Raw genomic sequence first — 6,000 nt, 5'->3', positions numbered from 1 at the left:
TTTGTGTCAGAGTACGTGGTCAATTTTGGAGGAAGTTTCATGAGGTGCTGAGAAGAAGGTATATTCTTTTGTGTTTGGATGAAATGTTCTATAGATATCTGTTACGTCCATTTGTTTCATAATGTCTATCAACTCCCTTATTTCTCCATTTCCTTTTTTTTCCTGAATGTCCTGTCCACTGGTGAGACAGGACATTTAAGTCTATCATGTATGGGGTTCATTGTGTGATTTAAGCTTTAGTCATGTTGTTTTTACATGTGTGGATGCCCTTGCATTTGGGGCATATTGTTCAGAATTCAGACATCATTACGGTGGGGTTTTCCTTTGATGGATATGAAATGCCTTTCCACATTTTTTGATTAATTTTGGTTGGAACTCCATTTTCTAAGATATTACAATAGCTGCACCAGCTTGCTTCTTGGGTTCATTTGCTTGGAAAATCTTTTCCCAACCCTTTACTCTGAAGTAATGTCTACCTTTGATGTAGAGGTGTGTTTCTTGGATAGACTCTGTTTTTTCATCCATTCTGGTAGCCTGTTTTTTTTTTTTTTTTTTTTTTAAATTGGGGAATTGAGTCAATTGATATTGAGAGATAGTCATGGCTAAGGATTGTTATAATTCTGTTTTTGGTTGTGTGTGTGTGTGTGTGTGTGTGTGTGTGTGTGTGTGTGTTGTTCCTTTCTTTTGGTTTTGTTGGTGTGAGATCATTTATTCCCTGTATTTTCATGGGTGGAGTTAGCCTCCTTGTGATGGAGTTTTTCTTCTAGTACCTTCTGGGTGCTTCTAGGGCTGGATTTGTGTATAGATATTGTTTAAATATGACTTTGTCATGGACTATCTTGTTTTTTTTTGTATATATGGTGATTAAAAGTTTTTCTGGGTATAGTAGTCTGGGTTGGCATCTGTGATCTCTTAGAGTCTGCAAGACATCTGTCCAGCCCTTTGGTTCTTAGTCTACATTGAGAAGTTACATATATTTCTAAAAGGTCTGCCTTTATATGTTCCTTGGCCTTTTCCCCCTTGCAGCCACTAGCATTCTTTCTTTGTTATGCATGTTTAGTATTTTGATTATTATATGCTGGTTTGGGGTTTTCTTTTCTGGTCCAATCTACTTGGTATTCTGTAAGCTTCTTGTACACACACAGGCATGTCATTTTTAAGGCTAGGAAAATTTTCTTCTATAATTTTGTTAAAAAGTATTTTCTGGCCGGGCGTTGGTGGCGCACGCCTTTAATCCTAGCACTCGGGAGGCAGAGCCAGGCGGATCTCTGTGAGTTCGAGGCCAGCCTGGGCTGCCAAGTGAGCTCCAGGAAAGGTGCAAAGCTACACAGAGAAACCCTGTCTCGAAAAAACAAAACAAAACAAAACAAAACAAAACAAAAAAGTATTTTCTGGATTTGTGATTTGTGATTCTTCTCCTTCTTTGATTTCTATTATTCTTACATTTGGTATTTTCATTGTTTCCCAGAATTCCTAGATGTTTTATGTTAGAATTTTATTTATATTTAACATTTTCTTTGACCAATTTATCAATTTCTTCTAATGTATCTTCTATACCTGGGATTCTCTCTTCCATCTCTTGAAGTCTGCTGATGATAATTGCATCTCTTGTTCCTGTTTGCTTACCTAGATTTTCCATTTCAAGAACTCTATCAGTTTGTATTTTCTTTGTATCTTCTCTTTACATTTTCAGGTTGGTCTTGAAAAGTTTTATTCATTTCCTTCACCTGTTTGTTTGTTTGGCTTTCTTTAAGGGATTTATTCATTTGCTCTAATTGTTTACTTGTGTTTTTCCTTTATTTTTTTTAAGGAATCTATTCATTTCTTCCTTAAGGAGCCCTATCATCTTCATAAAGTTGGTGTTGACCTATTCAGAGCTTGCTGTAGTAGGATAGCTGTGCTCTGGTGGTGACATATTGGCCTGGCTGTTGTTGATTCTTCTCATGCTTGTTTCTAGGCATCTGAGTTTGGGGTAATTGGACATTTAGGTGCTGTGTTATTCAGTGTTCTCTAGAGTCTTAGAGCTTATAAAATTAATCACTCTCTTTATATATGCATATATATATATATATATACATACACACATATACATTATTTATGGGAATTTATTGAAATGACTTACAGGCTTCAGTCCAACACTGGGTAGGTGTGAATGGAATATCCAAGAATCTAGTAGTTTCTGAGTCCCATAAGACTGGCTGTCTCAGCTGGTTTTTTGTAAATGCTGAAGACCTGAAGAAGTAGGCTCCAATGCCAGTGAAGGAATGGGTGTAATGACAAGGTGAGGGCAAGCAGGTGAAGAATGAATCATCCCTTCCTTCTTCCACTGTTCTTACATGAGCTTCCAGCAGAAGGTGTGGGTCAGATTAAAAGGTGTGCCTTCCCACCTCAAGATCTGGATTAATGGTATGTGTCCTCCTGCCTCAAGATCTGGATCAAAAGCCTGTGCCTTTTAGCCTCAAGATCCAGATCAAAGGCATGTTGTCTTACTGCTTCAAGATCTGGATCACAAGTGTGCTGTCCATTTCTGGATTGTAGTTCATTCCAGATACGGTCAAGTTGACAATCAAGAATAGCCATCACAATATAGATGTTAATTTTTATACATACATAGTGGCAAATATTTTCTCCTGTTCTATAGGTTGTATCTTTATTCAAGTAATTCATTCCTGTGTTGCAATTTCATGAAGTCCCATTTACCAATTATTGATCTTATTTTTTGAGGAACTGGAGTCCTACTGAGAAAGTCCTCACCTATGCCTATATATGTTAGTGTTGACAATTTGACAGCATCTAGAATCAGCTGTGAGATGGACCTCTTTGAGGGTATGCCTTTGGGGGCTTATGATAATTAGGTTAATTGACATGGAAAGACTCTTCCACTGTGGGCCATCCTTCCCAGGGATCTTTGACTGTATAGAAAGCATAAAAAGGGATGAACATAGGCATTCATCTTTCTCTGCTTCCTGACTATGGACACAGTGTGACTGTCTTGTTTTGTGCTCCTGCTACATTGACTACCCTGCAAGGATTGACCATATCCTTGAACTGTGAGCCGGATTAAGCCATTTATCCTCTAAGTTATTTTTGATATTTTTAAATATCAAAATATAATTTTAAGTACCAAAAATAATTAAGTTATTTTAAGTTATTACAGAAACAGGAAACACAAGTAAGACAACTTATATTTTAAAGTGTGTCCCCTATTCTTTTCTCTAATTCTTTCAAAGTTTCACATCTTACATTGAGGTCTTTGATCTATTTGAAATTTCTTGAAGGGTAAGACATATGATGTAGTTTTATTTTACATATGGATACCTTGTTTTGAAACACCATTTTTGTCTAATGTGTAGTTTTGACATGCTTGTAAAAAACAGTGGGTTTATATCAGGATCTTTTATTTTATACCACAGAACTATCTGTTTCTGTGTCAGTATTATGCTATTTTTTCCTATGGCTCTATAGTATAACTTGAAATCAAGTATGGTAATATGTCCAGCACTATTATTATTTTTTTATAGAATTGCTTTCCATGGGTCTTTTGTGGTTTCATATTCCTTTTAAGACATTTTTTTCTATTTCTGTGAATAAAAGTTTTGGAACTTTGATTTGGATTACATGGGATATCTAGTTTGCTTTTGGTAAGATAGCCATTTTTACAGTATTAATTCTTCCAATCCATTTGCATGATTAACCTTTCCATTTCCTAGTGTTTTTCTCAATTTCTTTCTTCAGTATTTTAAAGTTTAATTGTAGGGCTCTTTTACATTTTTGGTTAGGTTTATCCAAAGATACTTTTTTTGAGGCAATTATTATTATTTTTTCGTTCAATAGGATTTTATTATTTCATTTCTTAAGCTATAGTTTAGATTTAGTTAATTTATTTGTATGCATCTAGTCTATTATAAGACTCTTCCTTGTATTTTACAATACCTTCCATCATTACGGTATTATAGTAATAGGAAACAGGGAAGTAACAGAATATGAAAAATGCTATCATTTCTTTTTGACAAATAAATAGGAGTGATGATTTCTACTTGGAGGTTTTTATAGCTGAACCTGTTATGGAAGATAGAGAATGCAATGAAAGACAGGCGTTCTCTCCTTCTTGAACTTAGAATAGCAATACATAAGAAGCCACCCTAGAATACAAGAATAATAATAGTTTAAAACATTTTAAACTGTGTGTTCCATCCTTGCAAATTTCATGAACATTTTATTAATAATACAAGAACAATTGCATTTACCTTTGAGAAAGAGAGGGAGAAGGGATAGGGAAAGGCATATTTTTACTTATAAATGCCCGGCCTTAGCTTGACTTGTTTCTAGCCAGCTTTCCTTAACTTTAAATTATCCTGTCTACTTTTAGCCTCTGGGCTTTTATCTTTCTCCGTTCCTGTACAACTTTCTTTGTTTCTTACTCCATGGCTTGCTGTGTAGCTGGGTGGCTGGCCCCTGGAGTCCTCCTCCTTCTCTCACTCCTTCTTCTTTTCCTCCCAGATTTCTTCTATTTATTCTCTGTCTGCCAGTCCCACCAGCCTTTATCCTGCCTCACCTATTGGCCATTCAGCTCTTTATTAGTCCATCAGGTGTTTTACACAGGCACAGTAACACAGCTTCACAGAGTTAAACAAATGCAGCATAAACAAATGCAATACATCCTTGCATCATTAAACAAATGTTCTACAGCATAAACAAACTCTGTGTATGATTTATTTGGGAGCTGGGTGGCAGGCCCTCCAAAGAGCTGAAGAGCCAAAAGAGCAAAAATAACCAACAACAAGAGTGAGGAGGTTATAATTAGGAATATATATGTATATATGTGTATTCATTATATATACATATACATGTATATATATATATAACAACAATTATTGAAAAAATAGGCCATACATTTAAAAGGGAGAAAGGGATTGGGGTGCTTCTAAATTCTTAACAAATCTTGAGGCAATTATTAATGATATTGTTTCAGTTTCTTTTCCTCAGCATGTTTGTTATTAGTATACAGGAAAGGTGTTTTTTTTAAAAAATTGTTAGTGTTGTATCCTTCTACTTTGCTGAAAATGTTTGTCAGCTCCAACAGCATTCTAGTGGAGCATTTATGCTATCATTTATTTGAACTTTATCACCTGAAGATAAGCATATGTTCTTATTGTTACCTCTTTAATTTGCAAAGGGGACATTTTAATCAAGTGACCAGGCAGTCTACCAAATGGGAGAAAGATCTTTGCTAGCTGCACATTGACAAAAACCCAATAATAATAAACCAGTCATCCAATCCAGTCAATTAATAGTTTAATGAAATGAGCAGACAGTTCTCAGAAAATGACATACATATGGTCACTAAACATACGGTGAAGTATTCAGCTTCACTAGCCATTAAGGGAATGCAAATTAGAGCTACATCAAGATTCCATCTCACTCCAGTCAGGATGGCAATCATTAAAAAAAACAAAATATGCTGGTGAGGACAAATAAGGACCATTATAAACTGCTGGTAGGAAAGTAAACTTGTTAAGAATTGGTTTTTAGCATAGAAAAGAAATGCACACTTAATGATAATGGATTGGTGGCCCTGTCTTCATGAATTAACTTCACCAGGTGCATTAGGTTTGTAAATGACACGAATTGCAATTTTAGGACTGTCTATCCTTCTTACGTCTTGTCCTACTCTCAGAGATCAAGAAGGAATATGGCTAACTTTACAACAATGACTGAACTTCTTCTGGGCCTTTTCAGAAAACCTGATGTAAACATAGTATGTAGTGCACTTTTTTTGGCTTTAGATTTGGTGGCTTCAATTGGCATTATCTTCATTATTGCTGTTATTTCTATGGACTACAGTCTCTGTTTACTTATGTATTTCTTCTTGAAACCTCTCCTACTTGGATCTCTGCTACATTTCTGTGATGGTGCCAAAGTACACCTGCAGCTCATTCATGCACAGTGCCTACATTTCCCTGTGGGAGTGAACACTGCAGGGTTTTGCATTCATGATCT

Source organism: Peromyscus leucopus, chromosome 16_21 (assembly GCF_004664715.2).
Source record: "Peromyscus leucopus breed LL Stock chromosome 16_21, UCI_PerLeu_2.1, whole genome shotgun sequence".
Taxonomy (NCBI): Eukaryota; Metazoa; Chordata; class Mammalia; order Rodentia; family Cricetidae; genus Peromyscus; species Peromyscus leucopus.
Note: the sequence above shows the minus strand (reverse complement) of the source record.